This window comes from Psammomys obesus, unplaced genomic scaffold (genome assembly GCF_907164565.1).
Source record: "Psammomys obesus unplaced genomic scaffold, mPsaObe1.curated_primary_1811, whole genome shotgun sequence".
NCBI classification, from domain to species: Eukaryota; Metazoa; Chordata; class Mammalia; order Rodentia; family Muridae; genus Psammomys; species Psammomys obesus.
The window spans coordinates 6,409,903-6,427,135 of NW_026585644.1; the positions used below are offsets into that span (position 1 = coordinate 6,409,903).

The 17,233-nt window shown below is 40.0% G+C and overlaps 1 protein-coding gene and 1 pseudogene across 2 annotated transcripts in view; both read right to left on the reverse strand.

Annotated features, from left to right (window-relative positions):
• Positions 1-17,233, reverse strand: part of Dgkb (diacylglycerol kinase beta) — a 629,339-nt gene that overhangs the window by 596,160 nt on the left and 15,946 nt on the right. The window lies entirely within an intron of this gene.
• LOC129688346 (60S ribosomal protein L4-like) overlaps positions 1,890-17,233 on the reverse strand; it is an 18,798-nt pseudogene continuing 3,454 nt past the window's right edge.

Here is a 17,233-nt window from a genome sequence, read left to right on the forward strand (position 1 = left end):
TCCTCTTAGTTGTCAGACTGCAAAAGTAGGCACTGTGAAGGTCTTCCCCTGTAAGAGACTGATTCAGGGGTGACTGACTTGCCCAACTAAACTCAGCGAGAGATGAGGGAATGTTATCTTTTAAGGAGCTTCAGAAGGAAAATATTTTCTTTCCTAATAAAGCCATGAGAAAAATGGTGTTTTTCAACTTCTGGACATTGGCTGCACATGCTACAGCTACATAGCCAGCAGAGAGAGGTCAAACCAGCACCAAAAATAGCCAAGGAAAGAGATGGAAAAAAACCAGAAACCTAATAATTTTAGGCTATTTTTGTCATCCCAGAGGCCAACATTATTTATTTCTTCTGCCAAATGGAAAAAAGAAAAACACATAGACACACAGATACTGCCTCTGCTCTGAGCCAGGGTGGCTCTTTCTGCCATGTTTTCTTCATCTTATCCCGCTTAGGGGATATTGAGGTTGTTGTGATGTTGTCTTGTTGGCCAGCTCTTCTAAATTTGCAGCCTGTCATCTGAGTAGCAGTTGAGTGAGAACATCAGGAACGTGGACACATGGAGGCAGGAAGGGGCCGTGTCTATGTCTGCCTCTGTTAAACATGTATCACTTCACTACGCTTTTCTTTTCTTGCTCACAATAAAAGAGTAAAATCAGCACTATATTTTTAATTTAATTTTATTTTATTACTTATACTTTATTCACTTTGTATCCCCCCATAAGCCCCTCTCTCCTCCCCTCCTGGGTCCACCCTCCCTCCCCTTTCTTAATGCATGCCCCTCCCCATGTCCATTGATAGGGAGGTCCTCCTTTCCTTCCTTCTGATCTTAGTCTATCAGATCTCATCAGGCGTGGCTTCATTGTCATCTTCTGTGGCCTGGTAAGGCTGCTCCCCACTCAGGGGGAGGTGATCAAAGAGCAGGCCAATCAGATTATGTCAGAGGTAGTCCCTCTTCCCATTACTATGGAACCCACTTGGACACTGAACTGCCATGGAAAATCAGCACTATAAGTTTGATGCAAAGACTGAACGTGAGTGAAGAAGTCAGCCCATTTTGCACATTGATGACTGCGGTTCTCCTTGTCAGGTGGCAGCTATGTTCTCTGTGGTTCCTTTGGTCTTAGCAACAACGCAGAGCCAAAGCTGACAACCAGCAAGTGCTACTTAGAAATAAGCTGATAACTTTGACTTTGTGTTCTGCACCAACTATAAAATAGTTTAAGAGATTAAAAACCCAACATGCTAATAGTGTTCTCTGTGCCTTTTACAGTATGTCTCACTGGTTTTCGTCATTCCATAGCCCCACTAAAATTCAGATTCAGGACGGGTGTTTGAGGTTTCGAGAAATAACTAAAGGCTAAGGGTTTCTGAAGCCTTCCCAGAACTTCACTTCTGACATCTATTTCCCACCATATAACCCCAAAGAAGACACCTATTATACACATAGCCAAGCACACACATACACCCCATATATCACACACACACACATGCACACACCATACACCAGGCACACCATGGACATACCACACAGGATATGGGCATGCACCCTACATAAAGCCTACATGTCATAGTGATACAATTAAACCCCCACAAACACAACACACATATCACACACACACACACACACACACACACACACACACACACACACACTGCATGGACACATGTATTCACACCACATATGCTTGACTAAATATCGCTGGAGGTTTTTTGTTTTTTTTTTCTTAAGTTTTATGTTCCTCTTTAAAGCTCATCTCAGAGTTTGTCAAATGTCACAAGTTTCACTTTGTCAATTTTATTTTAGTTTTTTCTTCGATTAGGTTTTTATTCAGATGGGCTTGTCTCTGTTTGCTCTATGGAATGAAACAAATCTCATCAGTTTATGCAGCAGGCTTAATTTTCTTCTGTGGTAGACTTCTCCTCTGCTGGGTTCTTGGTAGGGGCAGCCTTCTTTCCTGCAGGTTCTTCAGTTTCTTGACATCTGTTGGTGTCTTTTCTTCCTTGCCTGTGCTGGCCTCTTGTCTGCAGTCCTCTTCTCTGCCTCCACCTTCTCTGAGCAGGCTGCCACTGCTGCTGCTGCTTCATTTCTTCACGCAGAAGGTGTGATCTCCCGCCTGTCGAAGAATGGTGATCCTGCACATAGTCTTTGCGTAAGAATTCAGCTTCAACATGATTCTTACGTTCTTCCGCGGCTCTTTCTTCACGACTCTACGCTGAATCTTTGCGCATGGTACTCAGAGGTCTTTTCGGATCTCTGGGCTTCTCAAGACTCTGCTAAGGTCTGCGTTCATCCTCTTGCACACAGAAGGGTGCTAGTCACTCTTGAGGGAAACAGCCTAGGCCAAACTCATCTTACTTCTGGAAAGCATTCTCAGTCCAATGCAGAAAAGTCCCACAAGCCCACCAAGAACACGTTTCAAAAGTTCAGCTTTCTCACATTAAGCAGAATAATTCTAGGACTGTTTTTGAAGACCTTGATGGTACCATTACCTTCCTTACAGATGATGCAGGGTGCCCTATGCTGGATGTGTCACCGGTTTCTCGTTTTGTGCTTGCCAGCTCCCCTTCTCTGAGAGACATGGACTTTTTGATTGCATTCCAAGCTTTAAGCTTCTTAAGCAGCTGAAGAGCCAGCCTCCTTGGTCTTGTAACCTTCAACTTGATCTTCAACCACTGAAGGCAGCTCAGGGACTTCCTCAATCTGGTGACGTTGTAGACGTTACCAAAGCTGGTAAGGCTGAGGCACAGAGAGCAGAACAGATGCCATATTGTTTTGGGGTTCTGTTGAGCCTACGGTGCCAATGACGCCAGGTTTTGGTTGGTGCAAACACATATTTCGAAGGGTACCCTGGCCAGGACCGTGCGTGGGTCCCACCACCTCGAGCTCTGGGAATTCGAGCCTCGGCTCTGTCAGAATCCCAAGGTTCAGCACTGGTCTGATGACCTGATAAGGCTGTCTTTTTGGTTTTCCTCAAGCTGGTGTGAACAAAGTTCATGATATCAGGTCGAGTGGAGCTTTGAACACAGCTGGCAATGTGACATTCTTGCCGGATGCCCTCCCCCTCCTTTTCAGAATTCACCAATATGAGAGGACAGGCACAAGCCGTGATGGGGAGAGGAGAAGGCCATGCTCCTCTCAGCCCGGCTGCTCCTACTGGACTACTACGTCAATTTTAATACCTACCTGGTTACACCAGAAAGACGAGATGGTTTACAAAAATCCCCATAGTTTGGCTTGATTTGCAAATAAAAGAATGAAATCTAGCCAGACATTACAATATTTTAAAAATCAAATTAAAAACCCAGGTAGAAATAAAAATGTATGAGCCTAAAATATGGACTGTAGCAAAAACAGTTCAAGAAAGGTAACAAAAGGAATTTTAAAATGAGTAAATTTTGAATTCCAATTTGCATAATTTTTTTCTTTTTTTGAGGTATTTTACATCTATGCTTCTGTAGAAATTTATTTATTTTTGAAAGTTAAGTCACAGTTAGATATTTTAATTAAAACACTTTTTCTTTTTTGTTGCAAACTGTGCATTTTTAAATAAAACAAGCACAAATGACACAATATTTAGATTATAATATCAAAACTAATTGAATCTTTAGTGTATATTTTCAAATTACTACCAAGGATCTTGATAATGACAAAGTACACAGAGAAGTCCATTTCAATTTGTTCCCACTGAAATATAATAACACAAATACACAGGAGCACCATACAAATTATGGTATGGCGTGGAAGGGAAAATCTGTTCCAGAAACAACAAAAGCGAAGAGCAGGCGCAGGAGCACTCTCCTGCAGCTGCCAGGCCTAATTCTGAGTTCTCTACTATATGTTAATAGAAGGAAATGCAACCCCGTCACCACTGGGAAAAACTCCAGATTTTCCCTCGGGTGCAGAAACTGTGACTTCTGCCAGGAAACCGTGATAATTCCAATGTTCCAGAAGATTAGAACATGAATTTCTTAAGAACCTTAAGCCTCTATACACTCACCCAAGGGGGGCACTTAACAGGGAGGCGTATTTGTTTCAAAAATACCAAGGAAAACCGGGCCATTGTATAATCCTCCCACGAATAACTATTGAAGGTAGTTTAAAGGTACTTTGCAGAAATGAAAGTAAAATGGATAAGTCAGGGGAGGTACAATTTCTCTCCATTATTAAATCAAACACTTGGCTCTACGCTCACAATGCACACAGTTCTAGAATCTCAAGCCAGCAGGGGTTGGTGAGTACCAACATGCATCTGTGAAAGGAGCAATAAGTAGACTGTGTGGGCAGCTCTGGATTCCCCAGGGGCAAAGACCTACAGCCCACGAAACACCTGTAGGTAACCCTTTCCCTGATGGCCTGCCACAGAGGACAAAACCATCTCGGGAAAACTCTTGGGAGAACACATGTAGAAAGGACCAGTGAAAATAATTGTCCTACAGAGGAAATAGAAAGAAGGATGCTGGGAGAGAAGACAACACAAGACAATAGAAAGAGTAAAAGTCACTCTTGGTGGATAACTGGAACCCTCACCAGCATTGAACCATGAACTGTGTGATTTCTTTTCCTTTTAAGATAAAAGGAAATGATAGGCAGAACAACGGCAAGCTCACTGCTGGCGAAACTCACTGTGATCTGCATATGGTTTGAGTGTGTCACGCACTGGCCCATGTGTGAAGAATTAACCCCAAAGCAGGGTTTTAATAGCATGGCGTCCTCAGCTGACTCTGGTGTTTGGAGATAGAGCCTCCGAGAGTGATGAGGAATAAAAAAACATAATCGAGGTAGCAATTCGAACTTGGAACCAGTAGCTCTATAACAAGAAAGAGAGGGCTCCAGATATAGGTCACAGGGGTAGAGCACCTCCATAGCGTGAATAAGATCCAGAGTTTGATTATCGTCACCACAGAAACAGAACAAGCAAACAAAAACGCCAGGCCGGAGAAGCAGGCCAGGAATCCTATCAACTGGGAGGCAGAGACAGGAGGATTGCTGCAAGGCTTGAAGCCAGCCAAGTGTGATGTGGTAAATTTCAGAACATTGGGGTCTATACAGAGAGATGCTGCCTCAAAATGTATAAATAATAAATTTATGTATGTAATCCATATACATACATATAATTAATTAACTAATAACTCCAGAAACAAAAGAATAAAGGAAGAGGAAAGAAGAGGGAAGTACAACCTCCCTTCCTCCCCAGGAAGGAGCCTGCCCACTTCAGTGCAGCACGACCGCCAGAGCTGAGACACAAACACACACTAATCCTTCCACAGGTCTATGTTCTCTTCTTGTTTGGGGATCTTATCAGAAAGATTTACAAAGAGAGAGAGTAGAGAGGTATCTTAGTTACTTTTAACCAGCCAACTTATTAAAAAAATACAAAACAAAGCAAACAACACACAAACAAAAACATTTAAGTTGGAGCTCATGGTTACAGAGGGTTAGTCTACCATGGCAAGGAGCATGGCGGCTGGCAAGCGGGTGTCACTGGAGCAGTACCTAAGAGCCTGCATCTTAACCCACAAGCACCAAGAAGCAGGCATTCAAAGCCTGCTTCCAGTGAGAGCCCACTGCCAACAGGGCTGGACCTCCTCATCCTTCCTAAGCACTTCCACCAACTCTTTGAAGATATGAGCATATGGGGTGCACGCTCATTCAAAGCACCACAAGAGGAGCACATTTGCTTTTTTCTCTTTCAATATAATTCCTAATGGCAACTCATGAAGATCCAATAATAGGAAAAATCAATGATTAACTTATCTAATGATTTTCTATGGCTTCAACATTAACCTGGTCACTTTTTACATGAAAAGCATGTTTTTTCAACATCAAAACATAAAACCTGCTATGTAAGGTTTGACTTCTAGAGGGTTCAGAGAGTTAAGATGGTGGAGATGAGACCTGGGGAGAGCAAGGGCAAGAGGTCAGCAGGACTGTAAAGAAAAGAGAAACTGAGGGTTTAGACATCTCTGTGACAAGCTGGAGACCAAAGTCAGGGAAGGCTCCTAGGAAGATATATGAGGGGGGCACAAGCAGAGACTCCTATTAGCAGAGGCCATAGAGATTGAAGAGGACACTTTCTGACTAGACAAGTCTCCTAGTAGAGGGAGAGGAAACATGAACACTCCCACAAAACTTCGATCCAAAATTTACGCTGCTCACAAGATGTGCAGGAATAAAGATAGAGCAGATTACACAGAGAACTGAGGGAATGCCCAACCAATGTCTGCTCCAACCAAAGAACCACTCTATCAGAGTGCCAACCCCTGACACTATGAAGGATACTCTGTGAAGCTTGCAGACAGGAGCCTGACAGAGTTGTCCTCTGAAGGGCTCTACCCAGGAGCACCTCAAAACAAATGCTGAGACTCACAGTCAAATATTAGGCAACGGTGCATAAGAACTCTTGTAGAAAAGTGGGAGGAAAGAGAAAAGGACCTGGAGGTGACAGGAGTTCCACAAGAAGACCAACAGTGCAAACTATCCAGGACCCAGAGGGGCTTACTGAGACTGAAGCATCAACCAAGGAACATGCATGAACTGGGCCTAGGCCCCTTACAAAGATGTAGCCAATGGGAAGCTTTGGCTTCAAGTGGATACTCCAATAAGGGAAGTGGGGTCTGCATCAGAAAAGGACTCACTTGCCAGCTTTTTGATCATTTCCCCCTGATGGGACTACCTTGCCAGGCCACAGGGGAAGAAGACAGGTTCATTCCTGATGCAACTTGCTGAGCTGGGGTAGATGGGAAAGGGAGCTCCCCCCTTTTGAGGAATAGTGGAGGGGAGTGGGGAAGGAAGAAAAAGTGGGACTGGGAATGGAGGAGGAATGGACCTAAGACCAGGATGTCAAGTGAATAAAATATTATATTAAAAAAAAAACAGATTTGACTTTATGATATTTAAGACAGCCATCATGATTTTAAAGACATCTCTTAAAACATTGGTTTTTTATTCCTAAGCGTGAGGTGTGTATTTTTGTCTGGATATATTAATGTGAGTGCAAGTACACTCAGAGACAAAAGGTGTTGGGTTGGTCTACAGCTGGGGTTGCAGGCACTCATGAGCTGCTGGAAGTTTATGCTAAGAACTGCATTTAGGTCTTCTGGAAGAATAGCAGGGTCTCTCTTACCTAAGCAGTCTTCTCTCCTGCCGCTAAAAAAGTACTTTTAATTATAAGAGACATTTTTTTTTATTTTTATTTATTACGGAGCACTGGCTTATAAACAGTAAGATTCTTTTTATTGTCTTGAAAACAGTTTGCCTCACACCACACCACAGTAGAGTTCAACACAGAGTTCCTGGTATAACTTGTCAAATGATGAAATCTCAGTGAAACCTTCACACTGGTAGTTTGTGATGCCGGGTACAGATGTGGAAATTTCCTAAGCTAGGACACAGTAAAGCATTCTCAGAATCAATATTTCAGGGTTTTTCTTTTTAATATTTCAGTTTTAAAACTGTACGCACGCCGGGGTGGTTTCTGGCTACCTTACTTCTTTCATTAGCTAAGCTCTTTGAAGCTTCCAAATCATTTCCATTCAAGGGTGGAGGATACATGAAAGCAGTTAGGACTCTAATTTAGTGGATTATATGAATCTCCTGTTCAATTTAAGGCAAGGCTCGCTTGCCACCCAAAATTAGTGCCGAGCTTCACCTTAGAGCTAAAGCTAAGGGACCATGGAGTGACAGAATAAAGCCAGACTTGGGGAACACCTGTGTGTCTACCTTTTGTCCCTAACATCTAGTTATTAGGTTAGACTGGGCACTTGAGAGACAATTCTGGTGACTAAAGCAAGGAAGCTGAGCCCGCTCTCCTCACAGTAGATGTATTTGACTAGACTCCAGGAAAGGCATCTATTGTGTAATCACTTTATTACTAAATTTTTAGAGCATATTCACTCTTAAGTCATTAATAATAACACTCCCTGATTAAACATTGAAAACTTAAAATCAGAATACTTAGTATTAAAGTACCTCTGGCCTCTACTGTGCCTTTCACTATGTGAAAAAAAAAGCTATTTTCTATATTCACCTTAAGATTAATCCATATTTACTAAGTGTTTTCTTACTAGATGCTATATTTTTAAGTTGGATAGAGATTTCTGAAAGAAGTCACTAACTTCAAATACAGACATAATTAAAATTTATAAGTAAATCCTAACTACATATACTACCAATTGAAGAATATGAAGGGTTTTACTGGTAGATAATACCAGGAGGAAGAAATGCAAGTGGCCAGGAGAGGCTGACATTTTGAACAATGAAAAAGAAGCTGTCTGAGGAATATATCAAAAAGATGGCATAACTGGAATGGTTGATGACAAAATTGTGGCTGAATAAAGAACACCAAAGAAAATGTAGTGAGCTGTTTTGCAAAGTGGGACCAAGAGCATCCCTATAGCTTTACAGGCAGTGTTAAGCTGGCCCCTTCTTTACATGTCATGAAACTTTAAAATATTATGTAGGAAATGACATAATTGGATTCAAGCCAAGGATTTTTTCTTTTTTTCATTATTTATTTATTTATTAATTACAGTTTATTCTCTTTATATCCCTCCTGTAGCTCCCTTCCTCTGCCCTCCCAATCACACTCTCCCTTCCTCTACTCCACCCATGCCCTTCACCCAGTCTATTGATAGGAGAGGTCTTCCTCCCTTTCCTTCTGATCCTAGTCTATTAGGTCTCATCAGGAGTAGTTGCATTGTCTTCCTCTGTGGCCTGGTAGGGCTGTGTCCCTCTCAGGGGGAGGTAATCAAAGAGCAGGCCAATCAGTTCATTTCAGAGACATTCCCTGTTCCCATTAATATGGAACCCACTTGGATACTGAGCTGCCATGGGATACATGGCAGGGGTTCTAGGTTATCTCCATGTATGGTCCTTGGTTGGAGTATCAGTCTTATGTCTTAGAGTAAAGCATGTTAGAAGAGAGATGTAGGGCAGATAGAGGACAGTCAAGCAGGACAATACTATTACCACTCAAGGCGAGATGGGGTCAGTGAGTTTGCAGTGAAAGCTGCATATGTTAAGAAAAATTATTTTCGAGAGTTATAATTTTTACAGTTTGAATATTGAGAATTAAAAAGTTTTCAGTCTTGAGGACCAACATTTCTTCATAATGTATGGAAAGATAACAGTTTAATTTCAAAACTTGATGTTAATAGGAAACGAGCTATACTTTAAATGTTACTTTGTGTTCATGGTGCATAAAAGGAATAAAAAGTCAAGTTTTAAGCAGTTAAATATGAAAATCCAATCATCCATCAAATTGAGCTGTCAACTAGACATCTGCACATTTAGAGCAGCAATTGAGAGAAGATTGACTTAGAAAACTAAATTTGGGAGACATCGTCACATATGTGCTATTTAAAATCTTGGAGCAGATGATCACACAGAAAATGAACGTGAAGTTTTCTAAGGGATTATAATCTAGGAAGGAGCCATGGGTTTGTAGGAAGCATCTGAAAGAGGAAATGGAGGAACTACTCCAGATATAAAAGAAGAAGTTTAAAACTATGGGTCTAGAAGCAAAAAAGTAGACAATTGCAAGGAAGAAGTATTGTCATGCAAGTGAAATAATTTGAAGCTTGCATGTAAAATCGCTCCACTCAAGAGCATTGACTTGATGGCTTTAGAAGGTGTTATCTGCAGAAGCCAGTCAGACGGATGGAACAGTGCACAGTGTTGGTGTTTGATTGACCAAACAGTTCTCAAGTCAATGTGGACTGACCGAATGATGAGAAGAACTAAGGAGATGAGGAGTCGGAGAGAGGAGAGAATCCTTCAGATCAATGACTAAAGGAACCAGGCAACCTGCAGAAGTACAAGCTTAGACTATCAAATGATAGGTGCACAATGATTCTGAAAATTGGTCTAACAAGCACAAAAGCACAAATTAAACACTTAACATTTAATAATGAAGACCTGCATCCTGAGAGTTTTCTTTCATTTCAGAAATGAGAGTTTTCCTCAAATAAAATATTTTCCACTAAATGTGTTAACTCCAATGGGATATGGAATTCATTTCAACTTAATTCACTAAAGATTTAAGCCAATATGTATGCCCTTATTGAGTACATTTTAAATTTAAGAAAAAAATTATGTCATATATCTTGTCTTACACAATTATAAGATTCAGCACATTATTTCACACTGAGGTAAATTAAGCAATGAAAGTGTTCAAAACAGTAATGAAGGAAACAGAAATTTCAGTACAAATAAAATTTAATTAAGTAGAAAACAAAATGAATAAATTAACAAATAGGCTTGAAATCCATAGATAGGGGGCAGCATATAGTTTAACTGATTCTCTTAATCCGTATCTCTAATTTCCTCAATTACTACTTTTTATTTCCAAAGTTACCAGATTAAATACTGTTCTATCAATTAAAAAAAAAATACTGATCCCTAAGCCATTATAAACATAGGATATTTAACATTAATAGAAACCTGCCTTTGGGAAAAATGTAGTTATTAATATCATCTTATTAAATAAAAATTATAAAACTTTGCAATTTCAATTAAAAACTAAGCGAATTAGTCATGCCTGTTTCATAATGTCAGCTTTTCAATTGGTAAATCTTTTTACATGTCCTAATTTCTGTCTAGCAACACAGAGGGGAGTAGGTTTCAATATCCCTGAACAGCTTTTATCACAACAAGATTTTCTTTAAAAAAAAAAAAAGGAGAAATAATTAAAACACACTAAAGAAAGGGAGGCTGAGGGTATTCTTATGATCCACATCTAAAAGTAATTTATGTGGCTTTAAAAAATAAGTTTAATTTATTCAATTACCTTCACTCAGCTTCTTCTAATAATATAACCTGGATCACCACTGTTTTTTCTTTGAGATTTGTAATATTTTCCTTTTCATCCTAAACTAATAGCAATTGCTAAAAACGTTTCCATGCTTTGGAATATAGTATTGTTTTGCTAATTAAGATTATTTCTTTTTCCAATCTCTCTCTCTCTCTCTCAATATGATAGGGAAAGGTCAGTGGGGGTGTATCTTAGTTGCCTGGTTGCTAAAATAAAATAGCCTAACAAATGCTACTTTAATTTAAGGGAGAAAACCTTCATTTTGGCCTATACTTCTAGGGTAGCATGTGTCAAAACAGGTAGGTATAACGTGGGGTGAGAAGCTTGGAGGTAGCTGCTCATGTCACATCCACAGTGAGGGAGTAGGGAGGATGATGAACCAGTGTCTGACTGTGCTCAGGTCCCTTTCTCCGTTTTATATAGTCCAGGATTTCCTACATGAGGAATGGTCCCAAGCGTATTAAATTAGTTAGTGTAATCTAGATAACCCCTTACTGGGGTTTTTCAGAGATTTCCTCAGTGGTATTCCAGATCTTATCAAGTTGACAATTAACACTAACCGTGGTAAAGGACTCAGGAAAGGATAGGAGAAAGGAGAACAGAGACTGAAAAAATGATAAAAGGGTAGATCAATTTTATTCATTTTATGTGATGAAATTAGCAAAATAGTCATATATTTCTGTTCCTCATTGGAATTCAGAAAACTGCATTATATAATGAAAATGCGACAATTGGATCCATCTTCAAGAACTTCATGCTTTTCTTTCCGATTCTTAACATGGAGGAACATTTTACGTGTGGTTTGATGTGAAGCAGCCACATGAGCTTCATCAGAGGTTAGAATACAAATTGATTCTATTTACATTTACCTCCTCAAAACTGGTTTTTGTTTTTTGAAATCATAGTATATGGCATTATATTAAAAAACCATTGATGGATCAGGTTTTTTTTTTTTTTGATGACTTTCTCTGATTATTTTTATCTTATGAAGGCACAGAACTTTAAATATTTTTGATTCCTTTCATCATAGGATTTTTCCCACAATGAGAAGTCCCAATTGAAACAGTTGAGTTAGTGGACATTAGCCAGACTAATAAAGTGACACATGTAGATGAATCATTTATAAACAGACATAGATAAAAGCATAGACATAAATTTCACAGATTATCCAGGCCAGCAGAAATGGTACTAAACATTTATTTATCAGGACTGTCCTGAGTATGCTCCAGTGTGCTAGGTCATAGCAACTCCTTTTTAGGCCAGCATTGTGTTTCAAATAGTTTAAGCTATTCTGCTCACAGCTCACCTGTGGATAAAATATGTCATTGCCAGCCTCAAAACTCATAGTAAAAGCCTCACAGTTTAAAAGATTTAGGAAATGTCTTCTGTTCTTAAATTTAACTGTTTACTCAGAACATAACTTTGGGGATTCTGTGACAGAAGGATGGTGAGTTCAAGGCCAGCTAAGGCTACATAGTGAAAGCCTATCTCAAAATTTCATACATTCATGTTAAACTTCTTGACTGATTGTCATCTTTTTCTTTTACGCATTGCATGAATTTTCCTTATTGCTGACGTAAACTGCACACTGAAGATACATGTCGTTGTTGTTTTAGGAAGCCTGCTTTATTTACCTACATTGCTTAGAGACCTGTGCACAGTAACAACAATGTATGTTCAGTGAAATTGAGGGAAGCTTGTTCAGTGTTTACTCAAAACTACAGGGCTGAACTTACAATCCTGTCTATAAGAGTCCGGAATTTACTGTGCTTGACAGAGACATGGAATCTCCTCATAAAAACCATCTATCTATAACTTTTGAATATTTGATGAGTACCTTTTTGCTTTTGAAATGATTCCAAACTTTCTTCCCACTAGAACTATCTCAGATCTTCAAGAATATACGAGAAATACAAAAGTATCCATGTCATCCTGGGGACTCTAAGAAACACCAATATTTTTCCATTTTTATCTTCTTAGTCTTACAAAATATTTGTATATTTTAGTTTGGTTATTACTCCAAAGAAAATCAAGAACCAGAATAGCGAAACAATTAAACATTAGAAATTTGTAGATGATTTGAAGAAAGGCTGTATATAACTAAAGCTTTCTATGAATTTTAGCAAACTGCTGAATTTCTCTAGAATATTAGCTTTCTCATCTGTAGTGTGGCTATAAGTAGTAGTTTAAAGTAGAATAATAATAATTACTAGTTTTACAGATTTGATATTAATGGGTTAGCATAGTTATGACAAGGCTACTTAGAATAATATCACCCACCTGTATATACTCTTAATAGTTCTTGGTAAATTTAGGCTATTGTATTGTATTTACATTGTAGATATGCTTCAAATGATAATATCTATAATCACATAAACACTTATATGACTGACTTATCTTAAAAAAGAACTACTTGGGATCAAAGACCTCAATATAAAAGCAGACACACTAAGTCTGTTTGAAGAAACAGTGGAGATGAGCCTTGAACTCATTGGCACAGTTGACAATTTCCTGAACAGAACACCAGCAACACAGGTTCTAAAATCAACAATCAATAAATGGGACCTCATGAAACTGAAAAGCTTCTATAATGCAAAAGATACTGTCATCAGAACAAAATGACTGGGAAAGGATCTTCACCAGCTCTATATCTAAAAGAGGGCTAATATCCAGAATATATAAAGAATTCAAGAAGTTAAAAAGCAACAAATCAAGTAATCCAGTTAAAAAAAATAGGGTACAGCTAAACAGAGAATTATCTGTAGAGGAATATAGAATGGCAGAGAAACACTTAATGAAATGCTCAATGTCATTAGTCATCAGGAAAATTGAACTCAAAATTACACTGAGATTTCACCTTACATCCGTCAGAGTGGCTAAGATCAAAAACTCAAGTGACAACACATGCTGGAGAGGATGTGGAGGAAGGGGAACTGTCCTCCTTTGTCGGTGGGAACCTAATCAATATGGCACTTTCTCAGATAATTAGGAATAGTGCTACCTCAAGATCCAATTATACCACTCCTAGGCATATATCCAAAAGATGCTCAAGTATACAACAAGGACATTTTTCAACCATATTTGTAGTAGCTTTATTTGTAATAGCCAGAACCTGAAAACAACCCAGATGTCCCTCAAAAGAGGAATGGATACAGAAATTGTGATACATTTGCACAATGGAATGATACACAGCAATTAAAAATGAGAAAACCATGTAATTTGCAGGCAAATGGTGGGAAGGTGAAAAGATCATCCTGAGTGAGATATACCAGAAGCAAAAAGACACACAAGCTATATGTTCACTTCTAAGTGTATATTACACATATAAAATCAGATAATACCAAAATCTGTAAAGAAGCTAAGCAAGAAGGAGAACCCTGTGTAAGAAGATAAATCCTCACTCAGAAAGGTAAAAGGGATGGGCATCAGAAGAGGGAGAAAACAGGGAACAGGACAGAAGACTACCACAGAGGGCCTCTGAAAGAATCTACCCAGCAGGGCATCAAAACATCTGGTGAGACTCACAACCAAACTTTGGGCAGAGTTCAGGGAATATTATGAAAGAAGGCAGAGATAGAAAGACCTGGAGGGGATAGGAGCTCCACAAGGAGAGTAACAGAACCAAAATATCTGGTCCCAGTGGTCTTTTCTGAGATTGATACTTCAACTGAGGACCATGCATGGAGATAACCTAGAACCCCTGCACAGATGTAGCTCATGGCAGCTCAGTGTCCAAGTGGGTTCCCTAGTAAAGGGAATAGGGACTGTCTCAGTGGCTGGCTCTTTGATCACCTCCACCTGAGGGGGGAGCAGCCTTACCTGGCCACACCTAAAGCACTTAGAACAGAGGTTCTCAGCTCCTTAAGTGCTTAAACATGTTAAATATTGTTGAGAAAGTTAGTTGAAGCATACGTCTTTATTCTAAGCTTATCTTCACTTTGCATGTTTTCACTTATAGATGAACAAAGTAGGCATAGCTTAGAGGTTAGGGTACTTGATAGACAGCTGCTAGATGCTTCTCTTGCACTAAGTTTCCTGAGCTCAGCCCAAAGGCCCAGTTCTTGGTAAATGGTACATTGTCCTAATAGTGGTCCAAAGGCTTTAAACACTCCACACATTCACAAGAGAAACTACTCCACAGTTTCCTAAAGTGTGGGTTTGGGTTTGAGTAACTGAGGGAAGGTAGGGATCATGAATAATTTGGCAAGAAAAGATTTCTGAACATAGAACAACCAACAATTCAACAATCAAACAAATAATAATATCAAGGTGGGTTTGGCCATGTGCATGGATACGCATCCTGCAGCACTGCTGCAACCTTGGTTCGGAACACAGAGCGTGCACATTTTGTATTGTGCATGCTGTTCATACCATGCAATGCCAAGGACCTGTGTGTGAGCTGCCGTGGCTCAGACTGAAGACTATGTAGTAGGTTACAAGTCACAGTGTTTTTATTGTGTATGCAAAGTTCTCTACATTGCAAACAATGTTCTCTCTTTTTTTTTTAGGATGGATAATAATAGTTCACTTTATTTCAGTTTGAGACCTATTGCTGACTTGTGTTTTAATTCAACTAGTCTAGCGTTCTCTGCTTACAAATTCTAACAGTTACGTTTCATGAGCATGAAGCTTTACATCTTTCTTTTTTTTGGCCTAGCACTTTTATTTTATTAATTACACTTTATTCACTTTGTATGCCCCCATAAGCCCCTCCCTCCTCCCCTCCCAGTCTCACCCTCACTCCCCCTCTTCACCCATGCCCCTCCACAAGTCCACTAATAAGGAAGGTCCTCCTCTCCTTCCTTCTGATCCTGCCACAGAGGGTCTCTGAAAGGCTCTGCCCTGCAGACTATCAAAGCAGATGCAGAGACTTTTGGCCAACTGTTTGTTGGGCAGAGTGCATGGAATCTTATGTAAGAAGTGGGAAATAGTAAGATCTGGAGAGGACAGAAACCCCACAAGGAGAGCAACAGAACCAGACAACTTGAAGGGGTCTTCCCAGATTCTCATACTCCAACCAAGTACCAGGCATTTAGATAACCTAGAACCCTTGCACAGATGTAGCCCATGGCAGTTTAGTCTCTAAGTGGGTTACATAGTAATGGGAAGAGGAACTGCCTCTGACATAATCTGATTGTCCTGCTCTTTAATTACCTCCCCCTGAGGGGGGCAGCAGCCTTAGCAGGCCACAGAAGACAATGCAACCACTCCTGATGCAAACAATGCTCTTAATACTAAGTTTCCTACTGTAAACTTACAGCATATTAGTATCAAATTGGAACTTGTTTATGTGGTTGTTTTGTTATACAATTTTTATCTTTAAAAAATGTCCTCTCCAGCTCTTACTATTTCCTACTTCTTACATAAAATTCCATTCACTCTGCCTGTCAGTTGGCCATCAGGCTCAGCATCACAATGCAGCCACTTCTGATGAGAACTGATAGACTAAGATCAGAAAGAAGGAGAAGAGGACCTCCCCTATCAGTGGAGTTGGGGAGGGTCATGCATGCAGAAAGGGGGGGAGGGTGGGACTAGGAGAGGAGGAGGGAGGGGCTTATGGGGGGATACAAAATGAATAAAGTGTAATTAATAAAAGTTAAATAAAAAATTTTAAAAAATGTTATATGATTTTTTTTGGTTCTGTTGCTCTCCTTGTGGAGTTCCTGTCCTCTCCAGATCTTACTGTTTCCTACTTCTTTCATAAGATTCCCTGCACTCTGCCCAAAGGTTGCCCATAAGTCTCAGCATCTACATTGATAGTCTGCAGGGCAGAGCTTTTCAGAGGTCTTCTGTGTCAGGCTCATGACTTGTTCCCACTTTTCTCCTTCTTCTGATGTCCAGCCTCTTTGCCTTTCTGGATAGGAATTGAGCATTTTAGCAAGAGTCCTCCCTCTTGATTAGTTTCTTTAGGTGTACAGATTTTAGTAGGTTCATCCTATATTATAGGTCCATATGAGTGAGTATATACCGTGTGCATCTTTCTGCTTCTGGGATAGCTCACCATTCCAACCAAGGACTATGCATGGAGATAACCTAAGACCCCTGCACAGATGTAGCCCATGGCAGTTCAGTATCCAAGTGGGTTTCATTGTAATAGGAACAGGGACTGTCTCTGACATGAACTGGTTGGCCTGCTCTTTAATTACCTCTCCCTGAGGGGGAAGCAGCATTACCAGGCCACAGAAGAAGACAATGCAGCCACTCCTGATGAGACCTAATTGACTAGGATCAGAAGGAAGGAAAAGAAGCCCTCCTCTATCAGTGGACTTGGGGAGGGGCATGCGTGCAGAGGGTGGAGGAAGGGAGGGATTGGGATGGGAGGAGGGAGGGAACCACTGAGGGGATACAAAGTAAATAAAGTGTAATTAATAAAGAAAATAAAGAAAGAAAGAAAGAAAGAAAGAAAGAAAGAAAGAAAGAAAGAAA